Source organism: Mastigoproctus giganteus, chromosome 8 (assembly GCF_048544385.1).
Source record: "Mastigoproctus giganteus isolate SK-2022 chromosome 8, ASM4854438v1, whole genome shotgun sequence".
Classification (NCBI taxonomy): Eukaryota; Metazoa; Arthropoda; class Arachnida; order Uropygi; family Thelyphonidae; genus Mastigoproctus; species Mastigoproctus giganteus.
In genome coordinates, this window is record NC_143582.1 from 81,507,791 (window position 1) to 81,524,365 (window position 16,575).

Below are 16,575 nucleotides of genomic sequence, written 5' to 3' on the forward strand. Positions count from 1 at the left end.
CAACATTTTTATGGAGGGGAAGTATTAAGGATCAATTATTTATTACCATTTTTCATTAGTATTTAGCGATAACAACAGTCTTTTAACTTTAAAATAAGAAAGAAAAAAATGGATGTGGAATTTTTCGTTTACGCCTTAACAGATGATGCCGTCGGAAATTGTTTTAAAATTAACAATTACACTATTGTTCTTTCAAAGTTTCTCACTTTTGAAATTTATCAGTAGTAAAAATCATTTCGCTGGAATTAATTTCTGTAAGGAATTCAATTTAGAGTAGACGGTGTGAGTAGCTTTTAATACGATTTCCTTATGTTTGATAGGTGATATTCAAAACATCTTGCCGAAATCGAATTGATCTTTTTATAAGATGAATTCTTGATGTCAAAACATCGTCTCATTGGAAGCACCTACAGCGAAAGTCATCATCCATTTCAGTGTTTGAAAGGCGTTAATGATAAACGATAGAAATTCTTGTGATAAATGAGAATCAGTAGAAATTCGAAAAAGTAATTTCACGCAAGGCGCGCATGAAAAAGGCGAAATCAAATTCCTCTTCTAACTTTCTCCCTCAGTAACGAAGAAAACTGTAGCAAAGTGTTATGTACTTCTACTATATATATTTCTCTTTACTACGGTGTCAGATTTTCGTCTCCTCCTTCTGAACTTAACGAAGAATAAGATCAATTAATTTTTTCCTTCTCATTTCCATCCTAAGTTATTACGTCTCTCGATCTCAGTATTTCTTCATTAAAATATTTATATAAACATTTCTTATGCATTTTAACTCTATAATTACGACCGATTTGTAAGTCGATGATCTCCCATTATATGTAAAATTTATTTAATGGGAGATTTATTCTTCTAACATTGTTCTGCAATGCAGATTGCACTGTACAAAGAAATATTAAAAGTTCCACACTGGTCAGATATGAAAAAAAATTAATACGATAGGACAAAAGTCCTTTTATCTTTTTTTTTTTTTTTTTTATCATATAACTTCCATATTTTTAAAGCTGCATTTGAAATTTGCATCCCTGTGGTCATAATTTAACATATTGTGATTATGTTTTAGCCACGTATTGTAGTTCCATTGATTTTTGCCTTGTTTCGTTTAAAATGCCCAGTTTAAAATTTCCAGTTTCATAAGAAAATCTTATGTACCTTAATTCTCTGTGGTTTGCCTAAACACGCAAAATCACTCGGTACCCAAGTCACTGCGAGATATAAGAAACTGCGACCTGCTTGTGCACTTCAGCACCAACACTGGATCATCCACACGTAGATCTCTGTCGCCTAGTCTGATATATCCAGTTTCTAACTCTATCACGCTGATGGGCGTATCTGCATTTGGAGAACGCTGCATGAGGCCATGATATCTGGTGCACCGTTAGTGTTCGGCAGACTGGGAGCGGTGGTGTTATGGTATGAGGTATACTGAGGGTCTAGCGGCTCCTGGGATTTCTCCCATCTCCGCGAATGTTCTATGTATCAGTGACAGTACCCTGTCAAAGCCAGAGATTTAGAAGTGTGTGGGTCATGAGTAGTGTTATATGTTGTGCTCATTGTTTATCCGGTTTATTGGCCGCCGGGCCCCTAATGGGACCCAATGTTGCCCATACCTCGCCACTTGGAGGCTAGCCGGGTGTTACCAGTGAGTCAATTATACTCTGGCAGGTCCTGCCAGTTACTTTCCTGGGATTTTAGTGGCTAGGACCTAAAATAAAATTGGAACGAGCGCGGTTGATTTTAGTTCAGTTACATTAAAGCGCTAATAAAGGGTTTGACGCTGAAGGCCTGTTTCTGAGGTGCCTAAAAGGTTGAGCGAAATTTTTTTGGTGTATATTTTAAATTTGGATGTGTAGGGCTATACGCTGTGCAAGAGAAAGTGCTGGGAGGGAAGAATGAAGGCTGGGGGATGAAATAGGAAGAAGAGGGTCGATAGGGTAGGTAACCCCCAATTATTCAGTGAGGCATGCCCATGCCCCACCAGAGGGAAGTAATTGTGTGGTAGGGTAGAGAGGGGACAGCGAGCCGTCACCTTCTCCCTGCTGGGTGTGGGAGAAAAAGGGTTGCACCGCACAAGCGAGTGCAGATCCTTGAGCCAATATGGCTCCGTCAAGGCGGAAACTTGGAGTTTCTATATCTTCGTCGCTTTTCTGTCATCAGTAGTCTTTAGTATCCAGGTTTGTCCTCCTCAGCTATGAAAACTGGTCAGGTCCGTTATCGATGGCTGTGGTTCTCTTCATCATGGGATGATCCGCATCTCCTTGAGGTTATTCTTGCGTTCGCTAGGTAATAGATTATTAGTAGTGAGCAGGTTCCTGAGGGAGGTTCTCCATGAGTCCTCTCCACGCGTGTTCTGTGTCTCCTTTTTTTTTTTTTTTTTATCTGTTTCTTCTGTAGATGGCTATCAGTGTTTTACGCCTTGCAAATAGTTTTTTTTTTTTTTGCATATTCCTTTAGCGCCCTATATTCCTCTAGTGAGTCCAGCAGATGTGATTCCAGGTTCTTGGGGAGGTAGTGTATCGCGGTGATCAGTCTGCACCTGAGGTCCTCATAATGTGTGCAATTGTACGTAATGTGCTCCCAGAACTCAAGCTCCCCACAGGGCAGCTCGGATCCTCCTCAATTCCAAGCGCTGTCAGCTTGACTTTAAAGGGCCCCATGTCCAACCAGTAAATAGGCGGTGTATAAGGCGGGGTTGAAACCAAGTTGGGGGACTGGGGTACATCCTGTCGATGTTCGGAATGAATTTCCTGGTGATATTTCCCTTATTTGAGTTGGCCCAGCGCTCCTGCCAGACATACATCAGGTGTTTTTGCAGTTTTATCATTTCATTTTTGCGTGGTGCATTAACATCGACAGTATAGCCATGGTATATACAGGGTTTTCCTTTCTCTCAGGGGAATGAACTACTACAAAAGCAAAGTCAGTGGGGAGAGCCCAGGCCAAGACCCGCAGCGCGTGGGTACTGGTTGTTCTACAAGCACGTGTAACTGTCAGTAGGATGGTTCTTTGCGTTGCATCAAGGATGTGTCGGTTTACTAAAGTTGCTGTTTTGGGAAACCATATTGCTGAGGCGCAAGTGATGATCGGTAGAAAGGTTTTTTATAAAACAATGACAGGTTGCGTTGGTTTAACCCCCAGTCCCTCCTGGCGATCCTAGCCACCAATCCAGAGTATCTTTTTAATTTTGGCTCTGATATAAGTTAGATGGTGTTTAAAGGAAAGATTACCATCCAGTATAACCTCTAAATATTTTAACTGGGTCACTAGTTTTATTGTGGCAGGTCCCACCTTTATTTATGGCGGCCTACGTATATCAAGCTTGCCTTTTAACAGGATGGAGGCCGTCTTTGTTGTTGATATCGTCAGGCAGTGTGTTCTGATCCAGTTTTGCAATATCAGCATTGCCTGGTTGGCCTTTTCCTCTAGCTGGGCCCTGCTGTCCGCAGCAGTGGTGAGGACCAAATCATCGGCAAAGGCCTGGGAGCGCACATCGCGGAGGTCCAAAGCCAAGAACCGATCCAGAACCATGTTCCACATGAGTTGCCCCAGAACAGGAACCTGGGGGCAGCCCCTGCGGACACCACGATCCACGAAGGTGCTTCCACGATGATGATCTAATTATGGAGTATAGGTTGATCGGCACATGTGCCTGCCTTAGTCTTGCCAGGACGTTCGGCCACCAACTGGTGTCAAACGCCCCGGTGAAGTCAACGGAGATGACTAGTAGAAATTAATTATTACAGTTTGCTGCGGATTCCGATAGGCTACGCAAAGCCTCCATAGTAGACGAACCCTGCTTGAATCCGTATTGCGATGTGTCTGTAAATTTCGCTGTGTGGTAATGCTGGTTTATCCTTGTGTAGAGTAGTCTTTCTAACAGTTTGCTTGCAATCGGCAGTAGGGCTATTGGCCGACAGGAGTTTGTCAGGTGGGGTGGTTTGTTCGAATTTTTGGGGATTAATTTTACCTTTGCTGTCGTCCATTTTTTGGGGAAAATGCCCTTAGCCAAGCAGCTGTTATAGGGTGTAAGAGGTGGTCTGGAACGATTGTTTGCTACTTGCCATGCAAACGCCATGTTGGTGATTCACAAGAAAGACAAACCGCCTCTGAATCTGTAAACAGCTACCTAAATACATTCTGTAAGTATGCTAAATTTTTTGGCCTGTCAGTCAATCCAGAGAAGTCAAACTATCTCATCTTTACGCCAAGTCGAATGACTTCTACTGATACTGCATCTTCTCTACTTCTGGAATTGGCAGGAAATGTTCTGACTCCCACAGACAGTGTCAGATTCCTAGGAGTAATCCTTGATGCCAACCTTACCTATAAAAAAAAACAAATCCAAGCTCAGTACTCCAAAGCCCTGAGAGCGTTCTGGGGCATGAAAATTGATCTGTGCAAAACGCACAATAAGCAGATAATCAAGAAATACCTTGTATCTTACTTCTGTAGTGTACTCTCCTATGCCGTGGAAGTTTGGTCTGCGGCACCACCCACCAGCCTCAGGAAACTATGGGGCCTCGAATTCTGGGTGCTGAAGTGGGCCAACTTGTGGTCGCACCAGATCTACACAACATCTAAATCAAACTCTCTGCTGCAACCTGCAATACACGCCCGTAGTCCACAGAGCCCATGTGCTAAAAATAAAGTCATTCCTTCATCTGTGCTCAGCTAAGCAGGATCACATCAACATCTGGAACACGGTTGGTTGGCGTTTGCCAGGCAGACTCTGTAGTACCCCCTCCTTGTCCTCAAGGCTCCAGCGGTTACAGAATTTCAAAAGACACTTCCCTAATGTGACTCTGGACACTCAACTCGATCGACATCGACCTGTGGACTATAGACAAGGCATATCGCGATGGCATCTTGTCCTATCTTGCTATTTGTAAAGGACATTTACGTAAGTGCCGATCTTAGGTAGTTACCCGATGTCGTTTCATGTACTACTCAACTTGTAGTCCTTTTTCGTTGTAATTACTACTTCATTTTTACATTTTGATTATCATCTTTGCTTTGATCTATTAATTATTATTTAGTTAATATTTTTATTATTATTATTTTTTTTTTTATAAAACAAAATCACTTAAACAACAAATTGTAAGATTTCTCTGGCTTTCTGTGTAAGGAATCAATATTGTATAAAATTTCTGTTAATAAAGAATCTTATTATTATTATTATCTCCACAGTCTTCTCTTAATAATTTCGGGTTCTAAGCAGTCCAGGCCTGGACATTTGTTTCTTATCTGGGTTGCCATTTGTTGTAGTTCATCCTCTGTGAAGGGTGGCTCCTGAGTGTCTGTTGAGTAAGCTTCATTATCATTATCTTGACAGATGATAAGTTTCTCTGGCAGTGTTGGCTCTATTGGTTCCGGAAAGATGGCATCCAATATATTGCTTATAGATTGTTGCCACGTGGTGGTATAATCACCTTGTGTTGTCTTGGTGGTTGAAATGACTTCCCCACCCTGGGAAGTTTATTCTTGACTATCTTGTATACCACTCCCCAGGGTTCGGTGTTCCCTGTTGTGCTGACAAAAGTCTCCAAGCCTTGCGTTTGCTGCTCTTAACTATCGCATTTGTGTAGCTGTTTCTGGCTTCTCTATATCTTTTCCTTAAAGCTTCAACCTCATGGGCCGGCCATGTGCGCCTTGCCTGTTGGAATTGTTTTCTTCTTTTAATTGTTTCCCGTCTGAGCTGTTGAATTTCCAGGGTCCACCAGGGACAGCCCCCATATCGGGCTTCTTCTTTTTATTTCTGCATTGCTGGCTTCTGTTATTATCTTGGTTACTTTATTTTGGGTTTTATTTGGTTCCTCGAGCTGATTTGTCTCAGTTAGGTGTTGAGCCGTTGCTAGTATTAGGATTACCTTAAAGCCTTCCCAATTTGCTTTGCGAATGGCATAGCGGCTTTGTATTTGCTTGGATATTGGGGCTCTATCAAGTGACCTTGCTATCTGATAGGTAACCACTCTGTGGTCGGACGTTGTCCACGAATCCCGAACAAGCCAGTCCTTATATAGCCTGCGACGTTCCTAGTGGACAGCGTGACGTCGATCGTGGTCTCCCACAGTGTGTTACAGAACGTGGGCAGTTGGCGCGGCCTATTTAGCACCACTATCGGGGCATATATAAAATCCACACACTTTTAAATCTCTGGCCTTCCCAGTGAACTGGTACACCTACAATGAAAGCGACTCGGAGATGGGGGTAATACGTAGCAAGGAAGGACCATGGTGGCCCATGGATGATTTATCGAACATTTGTTTCAAAAGATGTGGAGGTCAAAATATCACTGTATAAGGCAATTGTAATATCGCACTTGGAACACTGCGTCCAATTGTGCAGACGACATTTTAAAAAAAGGACATCGCGATTCTAGAGAGGGTCCAAAGACGGTCAGCCACCGCTTGGTTAGATCTGCTCAAGGCCATCCTTATGATAGGTAGCATTTCTTCTTTCTGTAACTCTTAATTACAAAGGTTCGTGTTTTTTGGCCAGTATGGACATTATAGAACAAAATTCTCTAGGCAGGTGAACGTAATTCGTTATCTGACCCTCAACCTCCTCTTCTCTCTCTCTCATTCCGTATACGTTTTACCCATACAGCTTAACGGAAGTGGTGTTGATGAAAGGTATACGAAACGACTGACTGATTATGTAAGAAGTACGTTTCTTAGACCAACAGTTTGCTGATGAGAAGAGGTGAAATTGATGCGTAAATGTGTAGCAGAATAGCTAGGGAATGATCATAACTCGTTTATAAGAATTCTCTCGACTATAGAAGTAATTATTAACTGCTTATCGTCTGACAGTGATGTTACCCTGTTTTCTTGCTGGCACCAGGTGACAAGCATTGTAGTGTGATCGCACCGATTTTTTTGAGCAATAATTCCACCGTTCTTTTGTTATTTAATGTTAATAGGTATATGAAAGACAAATACAAAATCCCGAAACAAGTTCAGTTAAATTTTCTTCTGTTATCGTTCGTACCAGCTTAATTAATTTAAACTCTGGTCACTTACTACTGGTTGTTACTCTCTAGTTGTTACCACTCTAGTTGTTACTCTAGTTGTTACCACCGTTCATGTAGTGGCGCCGGGAACCTGGACAAGAAGAGGAACTCTCTCAGAGCTGCCCTCGTGGGTAGTATATTGATTATAATCATCACCCTCCCACACTGGGCGGAAAAGTTCGAATCCTGTCAATGATACAAGGAATTTTTATGGGCATTTTTGACAATGTGGCTGAGTTAGTCGGTCTCAGGATGATGTTTCATGGGTTTTTCCTGCCGAAAGCTCGGGAGGATGTTTGTCCAGGAAAACTACGATCCAGCCGAAAAATATACTCAAATATAGAACGACACAATATGGTGACATCTAATGGTCTTAGTTGGTTTAGCGCTTAACACACGCCGACCGGGCTAGCCGAGTGGGTAAAGTACCTACCCGGCAACCCAAAGGTCGCGGGTTCGATTCCCGCCTCTGGCTTGGATCAAAGTACTGCAAAAACCTTGGGAGGTGCAATATGGCCACAGAAGCCGATGCGCCAACAACTACCAAATCAAATCAAATCAAGCTTAACACACACACACGCCTAACCTCACCTTTCAGAGCTAAAAGCGCAGGAAGATGATTAACACAAATCCATCATATCCGGAAGCTTTTGCGCTGATGACCTATCTTGACCATTAAACCGATGACAGAACTCATCTGAGCCAATAGACAAAAATCAGAAATTAGTCCACAGGCAGAGTACCACTGCTTCTTATTTATCAGGAACGGGAGAACAGGCTTTTGGGAAAATGCCAATTTTATTCATATAGGAAGGCCGATCATAATAAGCTAATTTCTATAAAATTTATATAATTTGTGATACTGGATACACTACTTCTCAGAAGCTAACTATTACGAATATTTAGAATTTTTAATTATCATTATCCTTTGTATTTATTAAGTTCGAATAAGAGATTGATTTTACATAAAATGATGATTGAGAGAAAAGCATGAAAAGGGCTACTTTAGGGTTTCCATTTTTTTATTTTAAATTTTAATGCAATCTCTCCCTAGAATGCCAGCTGTGTATCCTTTTGCTCCTTTCGTTGCTGCCAAAAATGTGAAGTATTATAAAAACAAACCGATAATGTACTCTGTTTTAAATGAAATTAAATATAGTAAATTTAATAATAAAAAAAAAATAGATTTTTACCTTTGTTCATCGGTTTATGAATTTTTAAAATACTTCAGTAGGTGTGCGTAATTTCAATTGATAACCACTGATTTCAGGGATGGCACAGAAATAAAATTGCAATAAAAGTGAACGTAATGTAGAAAAGTGAAAATTAAGGCCCTCAACCTGCTTAGAGGCAACAGATTATTTCAAGAACAACTTAGAACGTAACATTTCTAAGTTTTTATATATATACAGTATTCTACTACATTAGAAGGAAACTAAATTACATTGTGTGGCTGTTCTCGAAAATAACATGACATATTTTGAACAAAATTGTGTTTGAATTAGTATTAATTTTTATTTTTGCTGGAAGCTGATTCAAGTCTTTGCTGCCTATCTTAAATAAAAGACGAATAAATTCGGCTACTAAGAAATTTGTCCATATGTGATCCCCCCCCCCCCCCCACTCTCTCTCTCTCTCTCTCTCTCTCTCTCTCTCTCTCTCTCTCTCTCTCTCTCTTTCTTTCTCTTTCTGAATAAGGATTTACCCACCCTCCCAACTCATATCAGGAACTGCAGACGTGATGCGTTACCTATTACATTTTATTGTCGCCTGTATGAAACGGCGAACTGGGAATTGCTACCCTGATGAAAAGTCGAACTGGGCGTAGGGAAGGGAAGTGATCTTTGTGAGAGCACTACAAATCGTGCTGCTACCTTATTCTGTCAGCATTCCTATGAGCGTCGCTCAGACATGAACCTTGTTTTGGGATGATTGGCTCCGTGTTCGACCCTCAGAAGTCATTGAATTCCCCTCGACAGTAGTTCGGTAATTGACATCAACCCCATTTCACGGTATCCGAGCTTAATTGAAAGTGGCCTAATCTTGCTGGCAAGTGGCCGACGAATCATGTGCTATGAGTATCGATCTAATTTAGCGGTTTGTGTCTGATGGTAGGGGGAGACATCATTGCACTGTGATAATAAGCCGAAGTGTCCATTCACTTTTCAAGGATGACTTTGTTGAAATTCCTCACCATTGCCTGTCTTATTATGTTGATTGTTAAACTGATTCGGAAACCGACCCTCGAAATCAATAAAATATGTACAAATGAATTTTTTTTTTTGTCCTAGCATTATTCTGTATATATAACAAGAGAAAGAAATTCGTTTATTGGTTCAGAAAATGCTATCTACAGATTGGTGTATAATTAGAAATATTTGTTTCTTTGGTTGACCAGAAAATTGGGCATTGAAAAGCAATATGCAAAATGAGTGAGAATTTTTATTATCAAAATACTGAAATATTACCGTTAAGTACTATTAAATTACAAATGACATTTAAACATTTTTCGCGTTCCCCAGCCTAACAGCATTGTTATACAAAATAAAAAAGGAAACTCTACATCGCGATCTCTTTGTATGTATTATATATGTATATATATTATTTTATAATTGTATAATAATTATTATTGTTATTTTATCGTTGTTAGATAGAGGCAATTAAAAAATGTTTTGAAGTGCTTTTATATTTATTAACTGATTACTATACAGAGCTTGCAGCAGTAATAGTTATTACTGCTGCAAGCAGCCCAACAACGTTGGAGCCTGTGCTTAACGGCTCCTCAGTTCCAAGTGTTGAAACACACAAAGATCTGGGGGTCGTTTTCGACTCCAAACTATCTTTCAATGATCACAAACCTCATACAGTCGAGGCTGAATTCACTACGCTGGGTCGCCAAACAACAGCTGCTCCACACCACCGATCCACAACTGGTAAAAAGATACATCGTATCAATCCTTTACCCGACAATACTGTATGCTTCAGAGATATGGGCCTCGGCCGCCGAATCCAACATTAAAAGAATATTCTCTGCCGAATTCTGGCTTCTAAAATGAGCCAACAGCAAACTCCATCTTCCCCCAGCTCTCAGATCAACGCAGTTAGCAGAAGCTCTTCAACTACGCAGGCTCCGGTCCTACATCGGAGAAAGAAGGCTGCTGTTCACCATCAAGATGGTCAACGGTAAAATTACAGAGCCGAACTTCTGGGATCACTGCTCTTGGCGCATTCCTCCCCCTTATCTCCGGTCTTCAGCACAGCTGCTAGCAAGCCGTAACCGACTAGTACTAACCGACAGATTCCTGCCAAAGCAAATGCTGCCCTCACTGCAAGCCATCGACGGGGATCTCCAAGAAGTGGTCAATAATAAAAAATACAGGAAGGGTATCCTCGTCGAACTGAAAATGTAAAACTGTGCTTTGTTAATAATCTGATGTAACTTATGTTTTTCTTATGTATCTTTTGTAAATATGTTTTGTAAACCCCTGGCACCACCATGCCGTGATGGGAACTAATTGTATGTCTATCATTGCTGCAGTTAAAGATTCTATTCTATTATAATGTACAATAATAAATTGTACATTGCTTTTAAAAATTGTACATTACTACTTAATTGTATTAGATAGTATGATGGTTGGTTGGTTTTTGGGTTTTATTTGCGCATTAGCAACTAAGGCTATAATGCGCCGGATAGTATGAATCAGAGTTGTAATACTCAATACGTGCTACGTTGATATTAATATTTGTAAAATAATAAGAGGAGTTTACCCCAATACGTACTATATTGAGGTAAACTCCTCTTATTATTTTTAAAATAATTAATTGTATATAATAAATTACAATAATAATTCATTGAGTATACTGAATGTTAATGGTATTCTTACACTTTCTGAGACTACACTCATGAGGGGGTGCATAAATTCAAGTCGAGGAAGGATGGTCGTAGGATAGATGTGCGGAAGTTTGCTTTCAGGCAGCGGGTGGTTGATTGTTGGAACTGGCTTTCATGTGTCGTTTTGGAAGTGGAGGGGTTGAATGAATTTATGGGAGAACTAGACAAATTCTTAAATTCTTGGAAGGTACGGAGGGGTGAACTGTATTGTGTGTATGTGTGTTTTTTTTTTTTTTTTTGGCTGATGCTATATCAGCTTGCTTTCTTGCATTATTTGTCATTACTACTGCTACATTTTAAATATAAGTAAACCGTTTATTAACAAAATTTAGCCTCCCTCCTAAACAGCTAATCTAAGTGGGTGTACAGAAAAATAATATATTCAGTGACAGGATTATCTTACGCAAGGTTATATTAAAATGTAAAAAAATAAATGAAATACCATACGAGAAGTAAATACTGTACAGATAGTATTTAAAACAATAAAAATATAAATATTTCACGGTTCTCTATTTTAGAAAAATATTTGGAGATAACAGAGGGTCTAAGATAGGAATCCAAGTTAACTTCCCTTCAGGACTGCATTTTCTATTTGTTTCTTTTCGGCCGACCTGTTGACACAGTAAAGGTCCCATAGCCAGAGTGGAGGCGCTTCATTTTTGGCAATGATACTGTCAGAACTGGATCATTGGTTGCGTTTCTCTCAGGATCTGTGTTCTGTATGATTTCTCATGACAGAATTTTCATGGATCTATTCCCAATGCATTTAAGAACTCCATTGTGTGTTCTTAGAGAATATGTTCCGTGGGCTGATTGTTGTTTAGAGTATAATGGAGTGGCAGATGTGGGTTGACGTGATTTATCCCAGCTATCCTTGGGTTAGAGACGACGTTCACAAGACTGGATTGATCAATTCTCTCAGTGGGAAGTTGTGCAGGCATATGAATGTTCCTTGATACAATTTGCTGTTTCCAAGGGTTGAGACCTAAGTTAGTACATGGAATTGCTCTGGACATGGTAAAGGGCTTTCCAACTACTCTTTTCATTTATCTGAAAGACACTGGGAGACAGTATTCAAGACCTTTAAGCTTCTTTTGATATGTAGAAAATGCAGATGACCAAATCACAAGATGCTACAACAAGATTGGAATAAGGCATTTCTGTATATAAGATAACGTGAGTTTAGGATATATTATTCGCACGAGCCATTGCCAACATGGCTGCATATGTTTTAAATATAGTGTTGGCGAAGTGGTACTAGAAAGTGCGGCCATCATCATCCCAACTCCGCGTTGCTTTCATTGTAGGTGTACCAGTTCACTGGGAAGGCCAGAGATTTAAAAGTGTGTAGATTTTGTATATGTGTAGTGTTGTGTATCGTTGTTCATCTAGCCGTTTAGCCGCTGGACCCCTACTGAAGCCCAACGTTATCCACACTTGGCCTCGTGGAGGCAGACCAGGTACACAGAATGAAATTTTACTCTGGCAGGCTCTGCCACCTAGTTTCCTTAGATTTCAGTGACTAAGGCCTAAAAAAAAAAAAAAAAAAAAAAGGTAGGGGTGAGCGCTGGAATTAGAAAAGCCAATTGAGGTTTTGCGGTTTAATTTGGACGAAGTTAAGTTTTTGCAGTTTGTGTGCTGTTATACGCTGGCGTATTAGGCAGAGTAGGGGGGGAGGAGAGACTGAAGGCTGGGGGGAAAAGACAGAAGTATGGGGACAATAGAGAAGGCGACCCCAGAATTTTCAGTGAGGCAGGCCCAAGCCCAACCAGGAGAAGAATAAGGGTTGGCAGGGGTGGAGAGGAGACAAGACTGTCTTCTCTCCACCCCTGCATGAGATGTTTCCATGTCTCCTCGCGGCCACAGAGGCAACGGGGATTCTCAGTGATTCGGAAGCTAGATAGTTTTGCATTAAATGGCCCGTGCCCTGTGAGCAGAAAGGTGACGTGGAGCCCCGGTTGGAACAAACTCGGGGGTTTTGGAAAGACTGTTTACGCTAGGGAGGAACTTCTTGGTAATTTCCCCTTTAGTGGATTCTGTCCACCAATCCTGCCATTCCTGTCGGAGGTGGTCGAGCAGTCTGGTTTTTTCAAGCTTCCTGTTGTTGACGAGATCCAAAGTGAAGTTCAGGATAGTACACGGTATTTCTTTTGCCATATTATATGTCAAGGCGCAATGGATGATTTCCAAGTCCAGCGGGAGGACTCCGGCCAGAACCTGGAGTGCGTGCGTCCTGACTGTGGAGACAGCTCGTGTGATTGTCAGAATTATTGAACGCTGGATGCTGTCCAAGGTTCTTCTATTTACCACTGTGGTTACCTTTTTGTACCAAACTGGTGAAGCATATATGATGACCGGAATGAAGGTAGATTTGTAGTAGAGGGACAAGGTCCGCTTGTTTAGCCCCCAGTCCCTCCTGGTCACTCTTGCGACCAATGCAGAATATTTCCATATCTTTTGTTTAATATACTTTAGATGGGGCTGAAAAGACAGATTTTTGTCAATGATGATTCCGAGATATTTGATTTCTGTAGCAAGTTTTATTGTGGTGCCTTTGATTTTCACTGGCGATGGTCTGGCAAAGTCGAGTCTGCCCTTCAGGAGTACCGAGCAGGTCTTACTTGGAGAAATCCGCAGGCAATGGATTGTAGCCCAGGTTTGCAAAAATACCTATCGCGTGGTTGGCTTTTTCTTCGATCTGCGCTCGTGAGTCAGCAGCAACAGTTATTATCAAGTCATCGACGAAGGCCTGGGCGCCGATTTCGCCAATATCAAGGGCCAGGAATTCATCTAAAATCATATTCCGTAACAGGGGGTCCTAGGACAGAGCCCTGCGGGCATCCCCTGTGGATTTGTCTGGTTAGCTTCCTATACGGTGCATGTACTTCGATCGTTCTCTGTGTTAGGTAACTCCTGATTGTTTTATACAGGTTTAGAGGCACCCCAACCCGCCTAAGTCTCGCGAGGACGCTCGGCCACCAGATGGCGTCAAACGCCCCCGCGAAGTCAATACTGATAACAAGAAAATATTTGGTAGTACAGGCTTCTGCTTTATCCAGCAGTGTCTTGAGAGCTTCGATCGTGGATAGGCCAGGTTTGAATCCAAATTGCATTGTGTGTGTGTTAGGTTTGCCCCTTCGTAATAGTGGAGTAGCCTCTTGTGTAGCATTCTTTCGAATAGTTTGCTTACAACTGGGAGTAAGGCGATCGGACGGTAAGACTAGTTTTTCTGGTTCCTTTGATGGATTTTTCAATTTAAGTTTAATGTTGGCAATTTTCCAGTCATTAGGAAAGGTTCCTTTTTGGAGGCATGTGTCATATAGCGTGAGTAACAGAGCTGGGGTGTATTCCACCGTTTTCTTCACAATTTCCGGTTCAATTAGGTCTGGGCCAGGGCAGTTTTTGCTTCTGATTTGCATGGCGACCGCATACAGCTCATCCACAGTGAAGGGTGTTTCTTGTTGGTCAGTGAAGCATGAATCATTTTCTTGGCAGATCCGCAGTTGTTCCGGGAGGGTAGGAGTTACCTGGTCCAGGAAGATGGTGTTTAGGATATTGGTCACAGAGTCATCCCACGTAGTGGTCAGGGTACCCAGCGGGATCATTGTTACTTCTGCGACGTCTCCTCTGGGGTGTCTGTTAGTGGCTACTTATTAAACCACTCCCCAGGGGTTAGCGTTCCCTGCTGTGGAAACAAGATTTTCCAAAGTTTTGCTCTTGGTGTCCTTTATTAATTTTGTGTATCGATTCCTTGCGTCTTTATACCTGTCCCTCATGGCCGCGACCTCAGCGACAGACCAAGATCGCCAGGCCCGTTGGAAGTCCTTTCGTCGCCTCATTACTTCATTTCTCAGGTTTTTAATGTCGGGGGTCCACCAGGGCATGGCGCCTGGCTTTGGGATTTTCCTTTTCATTGCCTGTTCGCTAGCTTTTATGATGATTTCAGTTACTTTTCTTTGCAGGTCATTTGCCTCTCTGGGTCGGCTCGCAGTCTGGTAGTGCTCCCCAACCTCAGCAGTGTTTTTCCTTGAAAGTTTCCCAATTTGCCTTATTAACTGCGAAGCGGTTTAGTGATGTTTTTGTCATCGGGGTTCTACTGAGTTGGTTCTGTATCTGGTATGTAATCACTCTGTGGTCGGTCGTGGTCCAGGAGTCTTGGACCGTCCAGTGTTTAATGTATCGGGCGACGTTCGCAGTTGCGAGTGATACATCTATTGTGGCCTCCCACAGAGTGTTACAGAAAGTTGGCAGTTGATATGGCAAGTTGAGGATCTCAAATGTAGTGTTTGCCAGGCGATCTTCCAGGATCTGGCCATTTCTCGTGGCTCTCCTGTCTGGGGTCATGCTGTGCCAGGCCAGGGAACGGCAGTTTACGTCTGCCCCTATGATGATTCTCTGATTAGGCAATGTGTCCAAGAGGGGCTGGAGATATCTAGTTGCGAGGGTTATATCCTCCCCTGGCCTGCAGTACAGGGACACCACAAAGAAAGCCCCCAATGGGGAGATAATATGGGCACAAGCAGCCCAGGCCGTGCATAGTTCAGACATTCGCGTTATTGTAATGGCTGGGTTTCGGATAATGATGGCTGCCCAGGAGGTATCTTCGTCAGTTTGGACGATCTTGTAATTGGCTGGATAACCTCGTACTTTTTTAACATGCGTGTATGGTTCCTGAAGGCTTTCTTTCGAAGTTGCTCGACCACTGCTCGAGCTCGTTGTGCATTGACTTGCATGATTTTTAGCAGAGCTGTATTGTAGTGTTTAGGCCTAGTCCCCATAATTTATTCTTTGTTGGTAAAGACTCTTTGTTTTGAGATATGTAGGGCATTTGGGGGTCTCTGATTGAGTAGCTATGCTCCAGTCTGAGTGCTTTGCAGTTTACGTAGGTCGGTGGTTTAGCCCTATTCGGACAGTTGTTATATTCATGCCCTTTTTCTGAGCAGTGGCCACAGGTGGTAGCACCCACCTGGGTGCATTTATGGGAGGAGTGGCCATACAGATAGCATTTGGGCACGGCCACGCGCTCTTGGAAGCTATGACTTCCCCATTCTATGTAGATCCTGGATTGATGTTTCAGTGTTTGCCAGGCGGCCGGCGCAATCTCTACAACCCAGTTTTTGTTAGTACCGGTCTTGGCCCAAGTCAGTGTAAGTGTGTTTAGGGTCAAACGGCACAAGGGGTTCCCCCCATCTCCGCGTAGTTTACATTGTGGGTGAACCAGTTGACTGGAAAAGCCAGAGATTTAAAAGTGTATGGACTTTGTATATGTGTGATGCCTTGTACCGTTGTTCATCTGGTCATTTAGCCGCTGGGCCCCTATTGAGGCCCAACGTTGCCCCACTTACGCCCCGTGGAGGCAGACCAGGAACCCAGTAGTCTGTTTCACTCTGGCAGGTCCTGCCACTTAATTTCCTGAGATTTCGGCGGCTAGGACCTTAAAAAAATAAATAAATAAATAAATAAAAAAATAAAAAAATAAAAAAAGAAAGACAGAAACGCGTCGACGTAGGGGTAGAATCGCTTAGTTTTGCTAGGCCAAGTTATGGGCGTAAGGTAATTTAGATATGTTAAGTTTTTGGGTAAGGCTTTCGCTAGCGTATAGATAGAGAGGGAGAGGCAGAAGGCTGGGGGGAGAAAGACAGAAATATGGGGCCAATAGAGT

At 42.2% G+C, this 16,575-nt stretch overlaps 1 protein-coding gene across 1 annotated transcript in view; it reads left to right on the forward strand.

The window, feature by feature from the left end:
* Positions 1 to 16,575, forward strand: part of LOC150081679 (uncharacterized) — a 462,139-nt gene that overhangs the window by 251,426 nt on the left and 194,138 nt on the right. The gene's annotated exons all lie outside the window — the stretch shown is intronic.